The following is a 22,983-nucleotide window of genomic DNA, read 5'->3' as shown; positions in this document are numbered from 1 at the left end:
CGTTGTCTTTCTCACCCATCCCTAGGCTCTCTTTCTTCTGTGGCAGTTCCATTCCCAGGCAGCTACGTGGTGACTTCAAGCTTATGATTCTAGCGCAGCAAGCCCAACAGAAGGAGGGTGTGTGTGTGTGTGTGTGTGTGTGTGTGTGTGTGTGTGTGTTTAAAGACGGTGTCTTGCTGTGTGGTCCAGGCTGTTTTTGAACTCCTGGCCTCAAGCAACCCTCCTGCCTCAGCCTCCCAAAGCACTGGGATTGCAGGCATGTGCTACCATACCTTACCAACAGAAGTTTATCCTAGTGCCAGGATTGACCACTCTGTCTTAGCTTGGTTTGTGGAAACACCTCTGAACCAATTATTGTGGCCAGGAGAATTTGTTACTCCTCTAAGGCTGGCCGAGATAACACTCTTACTTATGGAGCCAGTGAGTAGATTTAACTCCATCTGAACTACGTAGTAGAATACTGGGAGGGAATAGTTCCCCCAGGAAAATAAGAAAAATAAAGTACTTTTAGTAGAAGTAGGAATAAACACTGGGCCTGAAACAAACAAATAAAACAGTTATCCAATACACAGAGATTGAGAGAAAACATATTCATGTTTTTGGAATACAGTCATCTGGGTGGCTCAATTTTATAGAGTCCTAAACACTAGGTGCTACAGAAGATGCAAAGATAAGCAAGAGATAGTCCTTACCCTTAAGGAGCAGTTGTCTACAATTTGGCCCTCAGGTCTGACATCACTCATCTCTCGAATCATACCATGAGAATTTCTTTTTCTTTTCTTTTTTTCTTTTTTTTGAGACAGAGTTTCACTCTTGTTACCCAGGCTGGAATGCAGTGGCGAGATCTCGGCTCACTGCAACCTCCGCCTCCCAGGTTCGAGCGATTCTCCTGCCTCAGCCTCCCAAGTAGCTGGGACTACAGGCACGTGCCACCACACCTGGCTAATTTTTGTATTCTTTCAGTAGAGACGGGGTTTCATCATGTTGGCCAGGCTGGTTTCAAACTCCTGACCTCAGAGGATCCGCCTGCCTAACATTTGGTATAGCCACCCCTCAAATACCTTTGCCTGAAGGAGGCAGGATGACTAAGTAAAATAACATTTAGCAGGAATCCCAGGACTCTAATGATTGCAACCTCATGTTGTTAACATGATCTTGTAGAGACCAAGGGAAAACTTCCCCTTTACCCTCTGAAGTTTCGCTGAAAAATCAACTGATGAAAGGAAGACTAGTAAGAGAAAAGGTGTATACAAATGTATTGGCATGCATGGGGGAAAAAATCACAGATTGATTACTCCAACCCTCCAATGGGGATGCAGAAGCTTATATACTATCTTGAAGTTACACAAAGCCTGGGAGCTCAGAGCACGACCAAAAACACGTTAAGGTGGTAGTTAAATCAGGTCATAGTGGCAAGACAGGTTATGGGTGGCTAGCAAAAGTGGCCTTCTAGATGAAACTTCACAGATAGTAGCCATCAGAGGAAATAGATGGTAACATTTCTTTCAGACCTTTAAAATATCAGACTCTCAGTTAATCCTTCCTAGATCAGATGCGAGATGGCTTCAGAGAAAGCTTGGCTGTACCAATGCAGCTGTTTCTCTGCAGATGCAAATTTCCTCCTACAAAAGACAGCTTTTCAGCTATTCTTCCATTTCCAGCCCCTCTATTTTATTTTATTTTTGAGACAGGGTCTTCGTCACCCAGGCTGGAGTGCAGTGGCCCAATCTTGGCTCACTGCAACTTCCACACACACAATCCCACAAGGCTCAAGTGATCCTCCTGCCTCAGCCCTTTGAGTACCGGGAACTACAGGCGCGCGCCACCATGCCCGGCTAATTTTTCTATTTTTTGTAGTGTTTCGCCATGTTGCCCAGGCTGGTCTCGAACTCCCGGACTCAAGCGATCCACCCACTTTGGCCTCCCAAAGTGCTGGGGTTGTAGGCATGAGCCACCACACCCAGCCATCCAGCCCTTCTAAATAGCCATCGTGAACTATGTCCAGGAAATATATATTTTGGGATAAAGTATTTTGATTTCCTGTAATCTCAAATGCATCAGTATGTATTTTCTCTCTAACCCCTTCCCCTTCCCACAATCCTTCATAGAGAGGCAATGAAACAATGTAACTTAAAAGATAAAGTAACTGAAATAATAGGTATCCTGAATGGATCCCAGAATAGAAGAACATTAGTGGAAAAACTGGTGAAATCCAAATAAAGTCTACAGTTAACTGTATTGTGCCAATGTCAATTTCTTAGCTTTGACAAATGTACCATGATGACGTAAGAGATTAACATTAGAGGGAGCTGGGTGAAGTGTATATAGGAACTCTATGTACTCTCTTTGCAACTTTTAAAAATTATTTCAGGCTGACCGCGGTGGCTCATGCCTGTAATCCCCGCACTTTGGGAGGCCGAGGTGGGCAGATCACAAGGTCAAGACTGAGACCATCCTGGCCAACATGGTGAAACCTCGTCTCTACTAAAAATACAAAAATTAGCTGGGCATGGTGGCACACCCCTGTAATCCCAGCTACTTGGGAGGCTGAGGCAGGAGAATTGCTTGAACCTGGGAAGTGGAGGTTGCAGTGAGCTGAGATCATGCCATTGCACTCCAGCCTGGCGTCAAAGCGAGACTCTGTCTCAAAAAAAAAAAAAAAAAATTTCAAAATGAAAAGCGTATTGATTTTTTAAAAAGGTAAAGAAAGAACATAATTTAGACCAAAATTAGTCTCTGACTATTCGAGGAATCAGTGCATTCCAATGACACTGATATAAAATCTTCTTCCAGCTCACTCAAAGCAAGGCCAACCACGTTGCAGTGTTTTAGCAACATTTCACCAGACATAATTATTAACACATTACATAGATGAGAAAATAACTTTCATCTTAGGAGTGTGAGTCTTTTAAATCATCAGGCCCAGAGAGACATTAAAATGAGACAGCTGTACGTCCTATTCCCCACTTTGAGCTATGGATTCATCCCTTGAAACTGCTTGCTATTGCCACAAATAGCTATAACTTAACCTAATAATGCTTAACCTGACACTATATCCACACCCTATGGCTTAACGATGTATAGCCAATCACTGATCAATGTTATATCTATAAACCAATAATAATTCTTGACAAACAACTTTGTATTAGCAACCCCTATTCTCCTTTTTTTGCCTTTAAAAAATCTGCTTATAATACAGGCCAAATGGTGCTCACAACCAAGGCTACCTGGGTCTGAGTCTTCCGGGCAGCTCTTCCCACTTTGGCTCAAGTAAACTTTTAAAATCGTATTTGGTGCTTAGGCCTCTTCCTTTTAGGTCGACGTGAAAAAGCTCTCTGAAACACCGTTAGGAAAAAAAACACTAGATCACAACACTAGAGAAAATATGTTTATATTAATGTAGATTATAGACACGAGGAGGAAAAATTTACCTCAAGAATGGCTTTGCTTTTGGAAAAACTTGTGAACTTCATCAATCTGTTGCTTGAGGCTACCCTGGGGAATGGGACCAGGGAAACATATCATTTTGACCCTATATGCTTTTTCACTGCAAGACCTCTTTTTTGGGTGAGAATGTGTTAATTTTATACATTTTTAAACAAAGTTTGTTTTTTTTAAAATAGCAGGTTATGCATTATGTAGAGGAAATAGCTATGTTTGAAATGGAAAACTAGCAACAACCATAGTAATAAAATATAAAGAAATATAGTAATCAAAAAGAAAGAAAGAGATTGCAGGAAGTCCGGAAGAGAATACATCCAAAATGTTAATGGTGCTTATATGTGACAGTAAGAGGAATTTTTTAAATTCTGTATTTTATGTTTGCTATAGTCAACATGGATTCTTTTCATTATCATGAAGACTTTTTAAAAATTACAACATTTACATACATATGATGATCAATTTTTTGTACTTTTATGATATTTGTTCCTACATGGGTCTTTAAACTTGACTAGATGGCAAGTTTCAGAATGCAAATCATAAATTACTTTTAGAACAGATCCTATTAACAAAAAAAAAAAAAAAAAAAGACAGGCCAAGCGCAGTGGCTCACGCCTGTAATCCCAGTACTTTGGGAAGCCGAGGCAGGCAGATCACGAGGTCAGGAGTTCAAGACCAGCCTGACCAACATGGTAAAACCCCATCTTTACTAAAAATACAAAAATTAGACGGGCGTGGTGGCATGTACCTGTAATCTCAGCTACTCAGGAGGCTGAGGCAGGAGAATCGCCTGAACCCGGGAGGCGGAGGTTGCAGTGAGCTGAAATCGTGCCACCGCACTCCAGCCTGGGTGACACAGCGAGACTCTGTCTCAAAAAAAAAAAAAAAGACAAAATCTTTGTCAGTGATGCATGATTGGTTTAGTTTCCTTTTCAAGATTATTTAGAAAAAATATTTAGCTGTGTACAGGGACTGCTTTCCAACATACAGGGAGATGCTGTTTGAATACTCCTGCAAAGTGTCTGAAAGCAAATATTTGGTAAGTAATTCAAAAGAATTTCAAACCTCTTCTGGCTTCCTATCTCTGTGGTTTCTCTTTTCAGTTGAATATCCCTGAGACACCACAAACAAAACAAGTGCCCGATCAAATCCACTGTCTTAGCTTCTTCACATTCCCAGACCTCTGTTCTCCTTCCACCTTTCCCTGAATTGAAAGCAGGGCTTGTTTGCTCCAGAAAAACAAACGAACAGAAAGATCTGCAGGGGACTTCACTTCTCCTAGGAGGGTGCTAGGCCAGGACGGCCACATTTCTCAGAACTAAGGGGAACAGAAACTGCCTGGTGGAAGGAGGAAGCTCTCAAGAACAGCACAGCAATAGCCCCAAGGAGCAGGGAGCACTTGGCAGCCAGGGTGAGTGTGAACTTTGAGAAGGAAGAAAGATGTTTAAAGGTGATTTGTAGGAAACTTTGCCCTTGTAAAGTGCTGCATCCCTCAGCCCCACTCCCAGGACAGCACTCCACCTCCATCTTTATCCCCAGGCTTCAAACAAGGCAGTATAAAAACTGACTGTGTTTGAAGTCAGACTCCAACACTTAATGGCTATATCACCTTGGTTAAGTTAGTTCACCTCTCTGTTCTAATTTCCTGAACTGATCTCCTCATTTGTAAAATGGAATATGGTCCTGCCTACTTTATGAGGTTTTTGTGAGGATTAACTGAATTAATCCATTAATATAACCAAAACAATGACTCACTATGATTCTAAGAGCTATTTAGCCATGCGTGAGTTAGCTATTGTTTTTCTGGGCTGTCAGAGTTCAACAGATGCTGCTTTGAATGTACTTTGAGCAAACTCTAGCTCAAAAGGAATCTTGTAGAATTTGAGATACTATTTTGATTGTTACCATTATCCACTCAGTCACCCAATCACTCCTTTAACCCCTAGACTTAATCAAGCTCTGTTGATTCATACCCCTAAATAACTCTCCTCTCCAGTGCCTCAATTTTTGCTTAGATCACTGCAAGAGCTACCAACATTTTTTTCCTTTCTTCAGCAACTTTCATCCTCGATGTGGAAGGAAATCAAGATATTTTACCCCAAAATATATTTCTTTGATATACTTTGAGATGACTGCCAGAGGGCCAGCAAATGGAATTGGCCCTACAAAGCTGTCTTTCCTGGGGGAAATTTACATCTGTAGAGAATCTATATTCATGCAGCCAGGATTCCCTTGTCAGATCTAGGAAAGATTAAGAGTCTGACACCTTTAGAGGTGAGAGAATTTGTTAAAGGTAAGAAGAATTTGTCATCTATTCTGTCTGCTACCCATGAGGTTTCATCTATATAATAAGGCCAACTTTGCTAGGCAGGCCTCCTGTTCTGTCTCTCTCATAACCTGTTTTGCCACTAAAGCCTAGTTTACCACCATAGCCTGTTTTTGGCTGTGCTCTGAATCCATATTCTTTCTGTAACCTCGAGGTGGAGGGCTTTCATTCTGAAGGCCCCTGTGTCATGAAAAACTATGATCAAATAAATTTGTATGCCTTTTCTCCTATTAATCGTCTTCTTGTTAAATATTTTCAGCAAACCTTCAGAGAGTGAAGGGGACGCTTTCCCTTGCCTTCAACAATGTCCTTCAAAATGGCACCAGATCCATATGCATTACTCCCCACCCTAAGCCCCACTGTGTTGGATCAATAACCATTATTTTGTTTTCAACTCAATGTCTTACCCTCAAGTCCTGCTATTTCCCATCCACCTACCTCATCTTTGCCAGCATCCTCCTTGTACTGGTGTGACTCCAGTCCAGGTCCTTCCATGTTTCCTTTTCTTTCTTGGGGTTGATCTTTTCATGATTCTTTAACAAATCAGTTGCTATTAAGCCTTCATGACACTCATAAAAAATCTTCTCTTCTACAAAGTCTTTCTCAGCAATCCCAAGCAAAGTTAGTCATTTCCTCCTTTGTTTACATTTCACTTGATATATACCTTGTCTTTTCACATAACAGGTTGTGCTGGGATTATGTGTTTATGGGCCTCACTCAATGACAGGGACTGAGCATATTTCTTTGTTTGCCCAGAGCCACCCCCACATGCCTGGCACATCAAAGATGTTTAATAACGATGTAGTGAGTGAATAATAAATAAATGGGTTAGTATAACATCTCAGATGATATCTACATTGTGTCGATGAAAACAGTCAAACTCTGTAAAATATTTGAAGAGATTTATTCTGAGCCAGTTATGAGTGACTAATGGCCCATGACACAGCCTCAAAAGATCCTGAAAACATAAGCTCAAGGTGGTTGGGCCACAGCTTTGTTTTATACATTTTAGGGAGACATGAGACATCAATTAATACATGTAAGATGTACATTGGTTCAGTTCAGAAAGGTGGAACAACTGGAATTGGGGGCTTCCACGTCACAGGCAGGTTCAAAGATTTTCTGATTGGCAATTGGTTGAAAGTGTTATTATCAATAGAAAGGAATGTCTGGATTATGATAAGGGTTGTGGAGACCAAGGTTTTATCATGCAGATAAAGCCTCCAGGTAGCAGATTTGAGAGAGAATAGATTGTAAATATTTCTTATCAGACTTAAAGAGCCTCTTATATCAGTAATTCCAAAAGGGAGGAGGGTATAATGAGGCATTTTGGCTCCCTTTTCTCATCATGGCCTGAACTCATTTTTTTCAGGTTAGCTTTGGAATGCCCCTGGCTGAGAGGAGGGGCCCATTCAGATGGTTGTGGTGCCTTAGAATTTTATTTTTGGTTTACAATTCATGGGAGAGTAAATATAGTAAAGGAGAGACAAACAGTATACAGGCTCCACCACTAGAGCATATGACTCTGGGCAAATTCCTTATGCTCTCTGTGCCTCCCTTTCCCCCTTGACAAAATAATGACAATGATATCTTTATGTGTATGTGAGCATTCAATTAATCAATAAATGTAATTATGTGTATTAGTTACTGTTGTTGTTGATGTTCATGGAGAGAGTATTACTGTAAACCCCAGGAAAGACAGGGACTTTGTTTTGACTCACCATTTAATTTCTAACATTTGTTATAGCATTTCTTGAGGAATAAGCACTCAATAAAGATTCAAGTGGGCACAGTGGCTCATGACTGTAATCCCAGCTACTCAAGAGGCTGAGGCAGGAGGATTGCTTGAGGCCAGGAGTTTGAGACCAGACTGGGAATCATAGCTAGATGGTGTCTCTACAAAAAATTCAAAAATTGGCCAGAGGTGGTAGAGTGTGCCTTGTGTTCCAGGTACTCAGTAGGCTGAATTGGGAGGATTGCTTGAGTTTAGAAGTTTGAAGTTGCAGTGAGCTATGATTGCATCACAGCACTCCAGCCTGAGTGACAGAGTGAGAGAGACCCCCATCTCTCGCTCTCTTTTTTTTTTTTTTTTCTTTTGGAGACAGAGTCTCACTCTGTTGCCCAGGCTGGAGTGCAGTGGCATAGTCTCGGCTCACTGCAACCTCTGCCTCCCAGGTTCAAGTGATTCTCCTGCCTCCGCCTCTTGAGGATTCATCTTATTAGGTAGCTAAAATTGGTATCATTTGCTGGATATATCATTTATCAAAAAGTGATTGGGCTGTGGGTATTTGACCCTTAAGTATGAAATGCATGCCTTCTTCTGAGCCAGAGTTACCAGTTTGTTGACTTTTCAGAGTTTGTGACTTATCTGGAGTAGCTGGGATTACAGGCAACTGCCACCAGGCCCAGCTAATTTTTGTATTTTTTTTTTTTTAGTAGAGACATGGGGTTTTGCCATGTTGGCCAGGCTGGTCTTGAACTCCTGACCTCAGGTAATCCACCTGCCTTGGCCTCCCAAAGTGCTGGGATTACGGGTGTCAGCCACCGTGCCTGGCCCCCAACTCTCTTAAAAACAAAAAAAGAATTGTGAAATGAACATAAGTATAATAAAAAGAGAACATAAAAGAAGATAGAAATGCACTCACACACACAAAGGGCAAGTGAGAATGCATTTGTGCATCTGATACAAAGTACAAAACTGTTGTTAAGTCACCTTAGGTGCTCACCACTGTGGGATGACTAAGGGGGACAGTTCTGGAGGCTGGGAAGTCCAAGATCAAGGTACTGGCAGATTTGATGTCTAGTGAGAACCTGCTTCCTAGTTCCCAGTTTTCTCTCATGGCAAAAAGTTGATGAGAAAGCTCCTTGGGGTCTCTTTCATCAGGGCACTAATCCTATTCATGGGAGCTCCACCCTCACGAACTAATCAGCTACAAAAGGCCCCCACCTGCTAATACCATCACACTGGGGGTTAGGATTTCAACATACGAATTTAGAGGGGACACAAACATTTAGTCTATAGTACACTGTAAATAATGACAACTAAGAATACTCACATAGGCCAAGCATGGCAGGTGGCTCATGTCTGATATCCCAGCACTTTGAGAGGCCGAAGTGGGAGGATTGCTTCAGCCCAGGAGTTCAAAACCAGTCTAGGCAACATAGCAAGACCTTAGCTCTAAAAAATAAATAAACAAATAAATGAATAAATAAATAAATAAGAAAAGTCAGCCAAATGTGGTGGTGTACACCTATAGTTCTAGCTACTTGGATAGCCAATGCAGGAGGATTGCTTGAACCCAGAAGTTCAAGACTGAAGTGAGCTATGATCTCACCCCTGCACTCCAGCCCAGGTGATACAGTGAGATCCTGTCTCAAAAAAAAAAAAAAAAAAAAAAAAAAAGAATACTCTCACGTAAAACTGAGCAAATTTTCTGTACAGTAAGTCCTCACTTAATGTCACCAATATGTTATTGGGAACTTCAACTTTAAGCAAAATAATGTATAATGAAACCAATTTTACCATAGGCTAATTGATACAAACAAGAGTTATGTTTCTATGGCATATTTCTGGTCATAGAAACATTACCAAACTTCTAAATAAAGACCTAAAACACTTCTAATATTAAACATTAAAATAAATAAATGTTTAAAGATAAGACAGGTAAATAAAAACAAGTAAGATATTTATTTATTTACCTGATTTTTGGTCAGTCAGTGAGTGACAGCAGTAGCAGTGGTGGTGGTTAAATCAAAAGTATTTGCAAAGCAAAATTAGTAAGAGGCCCCTCCTACCACTACACAGTTAAAAAACAAACAATAATGAATATAGCAGGCTCACTGAGCACTTTCATACCACATCATTTATTGTTGTGTGTTTGTATGATTACCATATACTTTATGAATATTTATTTTATAATAACTTGTATTCACTTATTTTCCAACCTGCTTGTTCCAGTTCAGGGTCTTGGGTAGCTGGAACCTATCTCAGCAGCTCAGGGCGAGAAGTGGAAATCAACGCTGGACAGGCAGGACACCATTCCATCACAGGGCACACTCACACACACACCCACACTCAGATTAGGACATTTAGACACATCCACTCACCTAATGTGCACATCTTTGGGGTGTGGAAAGAAACTGAGTAGCCAGAGGAAACCCACACAGACATGGGGAGAATGTGTAAACTCCACACAAACAGCGGCCCAGCTGGGAATTGATTTTTTTTTTCCTTATCAATGTCATAACACAATGACATTGAAAAAAAATGTTATTCAAGGACCTGCTATACTTAGTTTCATAATTTCACTGTATGTAACTCTGAACACCATATCTTTCTTTAGAGTTCACTTAAGATTCATCTCATTAGGTAGCTAAAATTGGTGTCATTTTCTGGATATTACTTATCAAAAAGTGATTGGGCTGTGGGTGTTTGACCTTTAATATGAAATGCATGTCTTCTCCTGAGCCAGAGTCACCAGTTTGTTGACTGTTCAGGATCTCGTCAAACTAGTTCTTTGCTCAGATAAAAAAGAGCTCAATGCCCAGATTGAAGCTTTAATTAGAAAGTTATGTTGAATCTTTTTGTAGCTATATCTTTGCCCACTTAGTTGATCCTCTCCTTAGGATAAATTTTCTCAAAAAGAAATGCTGTGTTAAAATTTAATTGCAAGTTTTTATTTTTCTTCCTCAACATTTTATTCTGTAAAAGTTTTTTTAAAACACAGAAGTAAAGAGAACAGTATAATAATTCCAATGTACTCATCCATCACCCAGATGCAACAAACATGAACTCATGGCCACACTTCTTTCATCTGTATTCTTACCTACTTTCCCCTCACCTACTCACCAGCGTTTTTTGTTTTTTGAGACAGAATCTCACTCTGTCATCCAGGCTGGAGTGCCAGGGGCATGATCTCGGCTCACTGCAACCTCCGCCTCCCAGGTTCCAGTGATTCTTGTGCCTCTGCCTCCTGAGTAGCTGGGATTACAGGTGCGCACCACCAAGCCCAGCTGATTTTTGTGTTTTTAGTAGAGATAGGGTTTTACCATGTGGGCCAGGCTGGTCTTGAACTCCTGACCTCAAGTGATCCGCCTGCCTCAGCCTCCCAAAGTGCTGGGATTACAGGTGTGAGTCACTGTGCCTGAACCTCACCAGCCTATGTTGAAGCAATCCAAGTTATTATAAAATTTCATTCATAGTATTTCAATATCTATCTCTAAAAGATAAGAACTATCTAACATAACAATGCTATCACTGCAGGTATACAAAGTTAAACATAATGCAAAAGGTCTGTGCATTTTAACGGTTGTTACATATTGCTACTGTCCCCTTAAAAGGGTACAGCAATTTGCCCTTACAGCCCTAGTTTATAGCAGTGCCATCCTTGATATTATCAATCTTTTTCATATCCATCAATCTATAGCTCTCAAAAATGATGTCTTGTTCCAACTCTCACTTCATTGATTGTTAATGAGGTTGAGCAACTTCTCATTTTATATTGACCATTTATATTTCTTCTTCTACAATTACTTATTCACATTCTCTTCTATTGTTCTATGCATCAATCTTATTTTCATATTGATTTATAAGTTTAAAAAGCAAGAATTTTAACACACATTGCATTATCTATATTGTATATAATAGAAAAAGTCTGAAGATGGATTTTCAAATAAAAGTATAAAGTTCTCATGATAAATACATACCATGTGTATTAGTCTATTTTGTATTGCTATAAGAGAATCCCTGAGCCTGAGAAGTTTATAAAGACAAGAGATATATTTAGTTCATGGTTCTGCAAGCTGGGAAGTTCAAGATTAGGCAGCAACATCTGGCAGCTTCCAACAAGGACCTCATGCTTGGTCAAAGCATGGAGAAATGGAAGGCGAACTAGGTTTGTGTGAGAAAGGGCAAAACACTAGGGGCAACTTCATTTTATTTTTTGTATTTCAATGGCTACAAAGGCACCCTCACTTTATAACAACCAGCTCTCTCAGAAATTAATCCATTCCCATGAGAACTAACCCTGTCTCATGAGAAGGACATTAATTTATCTTAATGACCTAATCATTTAGAGACACCATCTGCCCTGCCAACATTGCCACATTGGAGACCAGTCCACAACATGAGTTTTGGTGGGGACAAATGATACTGAGACCATAGTGAGAGGTGACAGTGTGCTGGCAGCCCTCACAGCCCTTGCTCACTCTCCGCACCTCCTTGGCCTTGGCGCCCACTTTGGCCGCGCTTGAGGAGCCCTTCAGCCCGCCACTGCACCGTGGGAGCCCCTTTCTGGGCTGGCCAAGGCCGGAGACGGCTCCCTCAGCTTGCCGGGAGGTGTGGAGGGAGAGGTGCAGGCAGGAATTGGGGCTGCACGCAGTGCTTGTGGGCCAGCGCGAGTTCTGGGTGGAGTGGGCTTGGCGGCCCTGCACTCCAAGTGGCTGGCCGTCCCTGCTGGCCCTGGGCAGTGAGGGGCTTAGCACCTGGGCTGGCAGCTGCTGTGCTCAACATCTCGCTGGGCCTTAGCTGCCTCCCTGCGGGGCAGGGCTCCAGCCCACCATGCCTGAGCCACCTCGCCTCACCCCGCCCCGCCAGCTGTGGGCTCCTGCACAGCACCGCCCCCTGCTCCAGGGCGCCCAGTCCCATCGAACACCCAAGAGCTGAGGAGTGCGGGTGCACAGCGTGGGACTGGCAGGCAGCTCCACCTGCAGCCCCAGTGCGGGATCCACTGGGTGAAGCCAGCTGGGCTCCTGAGTCTGTTGGGGACTTGGAGAATCTTTATGTCTAGCTAAGGGATTGTAAATACACCAATCAGCACTCTGTATCTAGCTCAAGGTTTGTAAACACGCCAATCAGCACCCTGTGTCTAGCTCAGGGTTTGTGAATGCACCAATCGGCACTCTGTATCTAGTTACTCTGGTGGGGACTTGGAGAACCTTTATGTCTAGCTAAGGGATTGTAAATACACCAATAGGCACTCTGTATCTAGCTCAAGGTTTGTAAACACACCAATCAGCACCATGTCTAGCTCAGGGTTTGTGAATGCACCAATCGGCACTCTGTATCTAGTTACTCTGGTGGGGACTTGGAGAACCTTTATGTCTAGCTGAGGGATTGTAAATACACCAATCGGCACTCCGTATCTAGCTCAAGGTTTGTAAATGCACCAATCAGCCCTCTGTGTCTAGCTCAGGGTTTGTGAATGCACCAGTCGGCACTCTGTATCTAGTTACTCTGGTGGGGACTTGAAGAACCTTTATGTCTAGCTAAGGGATTGTAAATACACCAATTGGCACTCTGTGTCTAGCTCAGGGTTTGTAAATACACCAATCGGCACTCTGTATCTAGCTAATCTAGTGGGGAGGTGGAGAACTTTTGTGTCTAGCTCAGGGATTGTAAACGCACCAATCAGCATCCTGTCAAAATGGACCTATCAGCTCTCTGTAAAACAGACCAATCAGCTCTCTGTAAAATGGACTAATCAGCAGGATGGGGGTGGGGCCAGATAAGAGAATAAAAGCAGGCTGCCCAAGCCAGCAGTGGCTACACGCTTGCATCCCCTTCCACACTGTGGAAGCTTTGTTTTTTTGCTCTTTGCAATAAATCTTGCTGCTGCTCACTCTTTGGGTCCACACTGCCTTTATGAGCTGTAACATTCACCGCGAAGGTCTGCAGCTTCACTCTTGAAGCCAGTGAGACCACGAACCCACTGGGAGGAATGAACAACTCCAGACGCGCCACCTTAAGAGCTGTAACACTCACTGCGAAGGTCTGCAGCTTTGCTCCTGAGCCAGCGAGACCACAAACCCACCAGAAGGAAGAAACTCCAAACACATCCGAACATCAGAAGGAACAAACTCTGGACATGCTGCCTTTAAGAACTGTAACATTCACCGTGAGGGTCCGCGGCTTCATTTTTGAAGTCAGTGAGACCAAGAACCCAACAATTCCAGACACAATAGCACCATGGTGCACTAGGCAGTCCTTAATAAGTATATGTTTATAAAAACCCATTGAATATACAACACCAAGAATGAACCTCAATGTAAACTATGAACTATGGGTGATGATGATGTGTCAATGTAGACTCATTGATTGTAGCAAATATAACAACTCACCATTCCCAGCTGTGGTGGCCACAATGGAAGACTCCTTCTGTTTGATTAAACTCTCCAATCAAAAGACATAGAGTGGCTGAATGGAAGAAAAAACAAGACCCCATGATCTGTTGCCTACAGGAAACACATTTCACCTATAAAGATACATACAGACTTAAAAAAAGAGATGAAAAAAGATATCCATGCCGATGTAAACCAAAAAGAGCAGGAGTAGCTATACTTACATCAGACAAAATAGATTTCAAGACAAAAACTCTAAAAAGAGACAAAGAATGTCATTATATAATGATAAAGGGGTCAATACAGCAACAAGATGTAATGATTATAAATATATGTGCACCTAACACTAGAGCACCCAGATATATAAAGCAAATATTATTGGAGCTAAAGAGAGAGCTAGACCTCAATACAATAATATCTGGAGTCTTCAACACTCCCCTTTCAGCATTGGACAGATCTCCTAGACAGAAACTCAATAAGGAAATATTGAACTTAATCTGCACTATAGATCAAATGAACCTAATAGATAGTTACAGAGCATTTCATCCAATGTCTGTAGAATATACATTCTTTTCCTCAGCACATTGATCATTCTCAAGGATAGACCATGTGTTAGGTCACAAAACAAGTCTTAAAGCACTCAAAAAACTGAAATCATATCAAGCATCTTCTCTGACCACAAAGAAATACAATTAGAAATCAACAACAAGAGGAATTTTGGAAATCATACAGATCCATGGAAATTAAACAATATGCTCCCGGATGACTAGTGAATCAATGAAGAAATTAAGAAGAAAATTGAAAAATTTCTTAAAACAAATGATAATGGAAACACAGCATAGCAAAACCTATGGAATACAGCAAAAGCAGTACTAAAAGAGAAATTTGTAGCTATAAGTGCCTACATCAAAAAAGAAGAAAAACTTCAAATACATAACCTAACAACACATCTTAAAGAACTACAGAAGCAAGAGCAAAACAACCTCAAACTTAGTAAAAGAAAGGTAATAATAAAGATCAGAGCAGCAATCAATGAATTTGAAATGAAGAAGACACACACAAAAATCAATGCAACAAAATGTTGATTTTTTGAAAAGATAAACCAAGTTGACAAACTTTTAGCCAGACTAATGAAGAAAAAAGAAAAAGAGAAACCCTAAATAAATAAAATCAGGGATGACAAAGGAGATATTACAACTGCTATCACAGAAATTCAAAGAATAATTAGTGACTACCCTGAGCAAGTGTATACCAATAAATTGGAAAATCTAGAAGAAATGGATAAATTCCTAGATATATACAACCTACCAAGATTGAACCATGAAGGAATCCAAAAACCTGAATAGACCAATAACAAGTAATGAGATTAAAGCCATAGTAAAAAGCCTCCCTGTAAAGAAAAGCCCAGGACCCAGGTTTCAACATAAAAATCATAAAAGGAGACAAAGAAGACCATTATATAATGCTAATGGGATCATTTCAGTAAGAGGATGTAACAATTGTAAATTTATATGCACCTAACACTGGCACACCCAGATATAGAAAGCAAATATTAAAACTAAAGAGAGAGATAGACCCCAGTGCAATAATAGCTGGAGACTTCAATATCCCACTCTCAGCATTGGACAGATCTTCCAGACAGAAAATCAACAAAGAAATGTTGAACTTAATCTGCACTATAAGCCAAATGAGCCCAATAGATATTTACAGAACATTTCATCCAATGGCTGCAGAATACACATTCTTCTGCTCAGCATGTGGATCATTTGCAAGGATAAGCCATATATTAGACTACAAAACAGTCTTTAAAAATTCAAAAAAATCGAAATTATATTAAGTGTTTTCTCTAAGCATGGTGTAATAAAACTAGAAATCAATCACAAGAGGAATTTTAGAAACTATACAAATACTTGGAAATTAAAGAATATGTTCCTGAATGACCAGTGGGTCAGTGAAGAAACTAAGGAAAAAAAATTAAAAATTTATTGGAACAAATGAAATAACAAAGTAGCCAAGTGTGGTGGTGCATGACTTTAGTCCCAGCTACTCAGGAGGTTGAGATTGGAGGATCACTTGAGCCCAAGAGGTCGAGACTGCAGTGAGCTGTGATCATCCCATTGAACTCCAGCCTGGGCAACAAAACAAGATCCTGTCTCAAATATGTATATATTCTTCTACTAAGTTTGAGACAGGATCAAACTTAGTAGAATAAAAGCAATAATAAAGACCAGAGCAGCAATCAATGAATTTGAAATGAAAATACACAAAAAATCAATGAAACAAAAAGTTGTTTTTTTGAAAAGATAAACAAAATTGACAATTCCTTTAGCCAGACTAATGAAGAAAAGAAATAATAAAGACGGCCGGGCGCGGTGGCTCACGCCTGTAATCCCAGCACTTTGGGAGGCTGAGGCGGGCGGATCACGAGGTCAGGAGATCGAGACCAGCCTGGCTAACACGGTGAAACCCCGTCTCTACTAAAAATACAAAAAAATTAGCCGGGCGTGGTAGCGGGCGCCTGTAGTCCCGGCTGCTCGGGAGGCTGAGGCAGGAGAATGGCGTGAACCCGGGAGGCGGAGCTTGCAGTGAGCCGAGATCGCGCCACTGCACTCCAGCCTGGGCGACAGAGCGAGACTCCGTCTCAAAAAAAAAAAAAAAAAAAAAAAAAAAGAAATAATAAAGACTAGGTCAGAAATAAATAAAATTGAAATCAAGAAAACAATAGAAAAGATCAATGAAACAAAATGTTGAGTTTTTTTCCCAAAAGATAAACATAATTGCAAATATTTAGCTACACTAAGAAGAGAGAAAACCCATATAAATAAAATCAGAGATGAAAAAGAGGACATTACAATCGACACCACAGAAATTCAAAGGATCACTGGAGGCTACTGTGAGTAACTATATGCCAATAAATTGGAAAACCCAAAAGAAATGGATAAATTCTTAGGCACATACAACCTACTAAGATTGAACTGTGAAGAAATCCAAAACCCAAACACACAAATAACAAGTAATAAGATCTAAATTGTAATGAAAAGCCCCACAGCAAAGAAAAGCCCAGGACCAGATGGCTTCACTGTTGAATTTTACCAAATGTTTAAAAAACAAATACCTAATCCTGCTCAAACTATTCTAAAAAATAGAGGAGGAAAGAATACTTCCAAACTTATCCTACAAGGTTGGTATTACCCTGATACCAAAACCAGACACAAACACATAAAGAAAACAACAGGTTAATATCTGTGATGAACGTAGGTGCAAAAATCCTCAACAAAATACTATTATAGCAAACCAAATTCAACAACACATTAAAAAGGTTATTCATCATGACCAAGTGGGATTTACCCCAGTGATGCAAGAATGGTTCAACATATGCTACTCAATCAATGTGATACATCATATCAAGAGGATGAAGGAAAATGCCTGGTGTGGTGGCTCATGTCTCTAATCCAAGCACACACTTGGGGAGGCTGAGGCGGGAGGATCTCTTTGAGTTTGAGACCAGCCTTGGAAATATAGGGAGATCTTGTCTCTACAAAAAATTAAAAAATTAGCCAAGTGTGGTGGCACATGCCAGTAGTCTCAGCTACTCAGGAGGCTGAGGTAGGAGGATTGCTTCAGCCCAGGAGGCAGAGATTGCTATGAGCCAAGATTGCACCACTGCACTTAAGCCTGGGCAACAGAGTGAGACCCTGTCCCCAAAACAACAACAACAATAACAACAATGAGAATGAAGGACAAAAACGATATGATCATTTCAATTGATATTGAAAAAGAATTCGAAAAAATTCAGCATCTCTTCATGATAAAAACCATCAAAAAACTGGGTATAGAAGGAACATACCTCAACACAATAAAAGCCATATATGACAGACTCATGGTTAGCATCATACTGGATGGAGAAACACTGAAAGCCTTTCCTGTAAAATCTGGAATATGACAAGGATGCCCACTTTCACCGCTGTCACTTAACACAGTACTGGAAGTTCTAGTTAGAGCAATTAGACCAGACAAAGAAATGAAGGAGATCCAAATTGGAAAGGAAGAAGTCAAATTATCCTTGTTTGCAGATCAGACACTCTTATATTTAGAAAAACCTAAAGACTCCACCAAAAAACTGTTAGAATTGATTAGCAAATTCAGTAATGTTGCAGGATACAAAACCAACAAACAAAATTCAGTAGCATTTCTATACATAAACAGTGAATTGTTTTTTCTATTTTTATGAATAACAATTCTAAAGTTTATGTATTTATGTATGTATGTGTGTCTTTATTTTGAGAGAGGGTGTCATTGTCTCATCCAGGCTGGAGTGAAGTGGCTGGCACAATCTTGGGCTCACTGCACCCTCTGCCTCCTGGGCTCAAGAGATCCTCCCACCTCAGTCTCCTGAGTTGGCCTTTGTGCAAGGTTGCAGTTTTTGCTTTCACTTGACAGGATAATGGTCATTTGATTTCTTTAATTGGGTGCCTTTAAGCCTAGGTTTATGGCTCAAAACCATTATGCAAACTGGGATTGTCATATTACTATTAATTTTACCTCATATGTTCCCTTTTTAAACTTTGTATTTGTTACTCGTTAAACTTTTGCAGAAGTACGATTTTTTTTTTTTTTTGAGACAGAGTCTCACTCTGTCACCAGTTGGAGTGCAGTGGCACGATCTTGGCTCACTGCAACCTCCACCTCCTGGGTTCAAGTGATTCTCCTGCCTCAGCCTCCTGAGTAGCTGGGACTACAGGTGTGCACCATCATGCCTGGCTAATTTTTTGTATTTTAGTAGAGATCGGGTTTCACCATGTTCGCCAGGATGGTCTCAATCTCCTGACCTTGTGATCTGCCTGCCTTGGCCTCTCAAAGTGCTGGGATTATAGGCGTGAGTCACTGCGCCCCACACCCGGCAAGAAGTACGACTTCTAACAGAATAATGCCAGCCTAGCACTTTCAGTTCATAGCGAAAGAATATATAACAGACAAAATGAAACTTAATTATGTATAATTATGTATACTCCAGGTATACTTAGTCTGAGAGCCACTCCTTTTAAACCTCCCTTATTGCTCAAATGTGGCTTAAAGGGTTTTGACACTCACTCTAGCTGCCATTTACTCTCTCCAATGTGGAATCAGACCACCAAACCAGAATGGGTCCATCCTGGCACCGAGGAACAATCAAATCCTTAGCATGGTAAGGACATACTCAGAGTGGGTAAGGGAAAAAAACATCTAACTACAGGATGATTGATCAATGATGTTTTCAGAGAAAGATCTTAATCAAAAAGGGGAAATGTGAAAGTTGTCAGAATCAAAATGGAGTAACTGATGCTAACAAAAATCATGACAAATAGATCTGGAGAAGGCTATGAAGACAGGGTTCTTGCGCATAAATATTTGATAACAAAAACTATCACAAAAGACTGCAAAAACTGTAACCTTGCACAAAGGCCACTGCAACCTTACAAAAAAAAAAAAACTTCTGTGAGGACATCTGTCCAGCAACTGCTTGACCAATGTCAGACTGGAGTCACTCTTGTTATTGATGCTGGTAGCCAAAGATCATTATCTTAAAACAACGATGTCTTTTTTCAAAAAAAAAAAAAAACTTTTGTCTTCCGTTACCTCCCTGAATATGCATATTAGTTTACTATGTCACATATATTCCCACTGCAATGCCCTATAACTGAATAAATATTTTCCTTTAGAGATCTTCTCTCCATTTATTATGTAAGTTGACAACGCTCAGCTATAAATGGTGACACCAAGAGATGAAACTAAGTTCATCTGCCATGGAACCCGGCTTAGTCCATTTTAACATTAGGCAGGAAGGTCTGTGAAAAAATGCTAGGAGCAGAAGGATGCAAAAAGCGTAGTTGTGGAGTGAACAAGGGGTACATTTGTTTTAAGGAAACCAACCTGTGGTATATAGCTGGGCTGATAAAAAAACTGAAGGGGCACATGAAGGGCCATTGTAGAGTCAATGGTTCAGCTCCTTAGATCAGCACAAAACCAACCATTTTCAATTTCAGGAAACCAAGGTTCAAATGTTGTTTTGGAGAAACAAACCCTCACTATTGACCCTTAAAAGAGTTAAGAAACATTAGGCCAGCTCAAAATGTTGCCAAAATCTTGCAACATCTATTCTTATCGATTATTTCCGCTTATGTAACTGTAGGTGAAGTTATACACCCTCTTATCCAAGGCACCGATCTCTCCTGTTGTCTTACTGATGGATGCTTTTTGATGTTTTCTAGCTCCATATATCCTGACCTTTTATGACGCATAGGAAAAGAGATCCAAGCACAGGACTAATTGCCACTTCTATTTGAGTGAGCTATCTTTTTATTTCAATGTTTTATTACAAAATATATTGATTTACATGTATGCATTTTCCTTTTTTTTTTGGAGACAGGATCTCACTCTGCTACTCAGGCTGGAGTGCAGTGGTATGAACGTGGCAACACAGCTCACTGCAGCCTTGATCTGCTGGGCTGACACGATCCTCCTGCCTCAGCCTCCCATTTAGCTGGGACCACAGGCATGTGCCACTGCACGTGGCTAAGTTTAAAAAAAAATTTTTTTTTGTAAAGATGGGGTCTCACTTTGTTTGCCCAGACTAGTATTGCACTCCTGAGCTCAAGCAGTCCTCCTACCTCAGCCTCTCAAAGTGCTGGAATTATAGGCATGAGCCACTGTGCTCAGCCTACATGCATTTTTAACTTATGGAAATGGTATTGTATTATATATCTCCTCCTGGGTTTTACATTTTTCCACTCAATGCTTATGTATTTAAAACTCATCTATGCCACTTAGCTTACATTTAAGCTGATGCTGCTCACTGTGGTATTAGACTCCAACATAGACACCCACCACATTTTACCTGTCCACTCTCCCAAGGATGAGCACCCAGATAGCCTCCAGCTCCTTGTCACCCAGAGCTGTACAGAGCTGTGATACAGCAAGCATCTACGCACATGTTCCCATATGGCCCTGTGTGAAAATTTCTTTGGGCTATATACCTGGAGCAGAATTGTTGGATCATAGAATATATATTTTGTTTTCCTCTTTTTTTGAGAGAGGGTCTCTCTATGTCACCCAAGCTGGAGTGCAGTGATGCAGTCATGATCAAGTGATCCTCCTACCTCAGCCTCCAAAGTAGCTGGGACCGCAGGCACGTGCAACCATAGCTGGTTAATTTTTTAAAAAACTTGTTGTAGAGACAGTGATATGGTTTGGCTGTATCCCCACCAAAAATCACATCTTGAATTGTAATCCTCATAATCCCCATGTGTCAATGGAGGGACCAAGTATGGAGATAATTAGATTATGGGGGTGGTTTCTCCCGTGCTGTTCTCCTGATAGTGAGTGAGTCTCATGAGAGCTGATGGTTTTATAAGTGTCTGGAATTTCCCTGCTTGCACTCACTCCGTCCTGCTGCCATGTGAAGAAGATGCCTGCCTCTCCTTTGCCTTCTGCCATGATTGTAAGTTTCCTGAGGCCTCCCCAGCCATGGGAAACTGTGAGTCAATTAAACGTCTTTCCTTTACAAATTACCCAGTCTCGGGTATTTCTTCATAGTAGTGTGAGAATGAACTAATACAGATGAGGTCTCACTATGTTGTCCAGGCTGGTCTCAAACTCCTGGGCTCAAGTGATCCTCTCGCTTTGGCCTCCCAAAGTGCTATGATTATAGGAGTGATGCTCAGCCTCCTATCTCACTTTTTAATAGCTTTTATGAAGTATAATTCATCTTCCATATAATTCACTCATTTAAAGTGGATAATTCAATAGTTTAAAATACATTCACAGGGTTGTGCAACTGTCACCACAATCAATTTTAGAACATTTTCAGCACTCTCCCCAAATCCAGTATCCATGAATATTTACTCCCTATTTCTCCCCAAACTCCCAGACTCCTCAGCCTAGACAACCATGAATCTACTTCCTGTGTCTACAGATTTTCCTATTCTGAGCATTTCATATAAATGGAAGGGCACAGTATGTGGCCTTTTGAAACTGGTTTCTTTTACTTAGCATAATGTTACAAGGTTCTTCCATGTCATAGCATGCATCAGTACCTTATTCCTTTCTTCTTTCTTTTTTTTTTTTTTTTTTTTTTGTTGAGATGGAGTTTCACTCTGTCACCCAGGCTGAAGTGCAATGTTGCAATCTTGGCTCACTGCAACCTCCACCTCCTGGGTTCAAGCCATTCTCCTGCCTCAGCCTCCCAAGTAGGCATGTGCCACCACGCCCAGCTAATTTTTCTATTTTTAGTAGAGATAGGGTTTCACCATGTTGGCCAGGCTGGTCTCGAACTCCTGACCTCAAGTGATCCACCTGTGTAAGCCTCCCAAAGTGCTGGGATTACAGGCGTGGGCCACTGTACCCAGCCTTTTATTCCTTTTTATTGCTGAATAAATTCCATCCTATGACTGTATCACATTTTCTTTATCCATTCATTGGTTGACAGACATTTGGGTTGTTTGCAGTTTTTGGCTATTATGGATAATCTGCTATGTACATTCATGTCCAGTTGTCTCTTGGTATCTGTGGGGAACTGGTTCTAGGACCACTATGGATACTAAAATCCAAGGATACTCAAGTCCCTTAGTATTTGCATATAAACTACACACATCCTTTGGTCCACTGTAAATCATCTCTAGATTACTTATAATACCTCATACAATGTAAATGCTATGTAAATAGTTGTATATTGTATTTTTAGTTTTTATTACTGTTTATTGTATCATTTTTTAATGCCCCATCAGCTTTCAGGATATTATTATTTTTTATCTTTTTCTCCTAAATATTTTTGATCCATGGTTGAATGCAAGGATGTGGACTTCATGGACGTAGAGGGCCAAGTGTACATGGTTTTACAGAGATGTGTATTTGTTTTAATTTCACTTGGGTATATACCTAGGAACAGATGGGTCAAATAGTAACTCTATGTTTAATGTTTTGTATATTGCCAAACTGTTTTCCACAGTGGCTGTACCATTTTGTATTCTCATCAGCAATATATGAGAATTTCTCCACATCCTTGCCTACACTCATGTGAAGAGGAAAAGCAAACAGTTTTTTCTCTCTACTCACACACTCAA

General features: G+C 40.7%; 1 long non-coding RNA gene across 2 annotated transcripts in view; it reads right to left on the bottom strand.

Annotated features, from left to right (window-relative positions):
• The window catches only part of LOC134809893 (uncharacterized), a 46,727-nt gene that overhangs the window by 5,453 nt on the left and 18,291 nt on the right, over nt 1-22,983 (bottom strand). Inside the window, exons 2-4 of one of the 2 annotated variants that reach the window (XR_010156626.1) lie at nt 13,886-13,961; nt 8,824-8,945; nt 6,206-6,300 (exon numbers count right to left, since the gene is read on the bottom strand). This is a non-coding gene — a long non-coding RNA (uncharacterized LOC134809893). The remainder of the gene's footprint in view (nt 1-6,205; nt 6,301-8,823; nt 8,946-13,885; nt 13,962-22,983) is intronic. The other variant, XR_010156627.1, reaches the window with a different exon arrangement.

This window comes from Pan troglodytes, chromosome 3, assembly GCF_028858775.2.
Source record: "Pan troglodytes isolate AG18354 chromosome 3, NHGRI_mPanTro3-v2.0_pri, whole genome shotgun sequence".
NCBI lineage: Eukaryota > Metazoa > Chordata > Mammalia > Primates > Hominidae > Pan > Pan troglodytes.
Note: the sequence above shows the minus strand (reverse complement) of the source record. Positions and strands in the feature narration are given on the sequence as shown.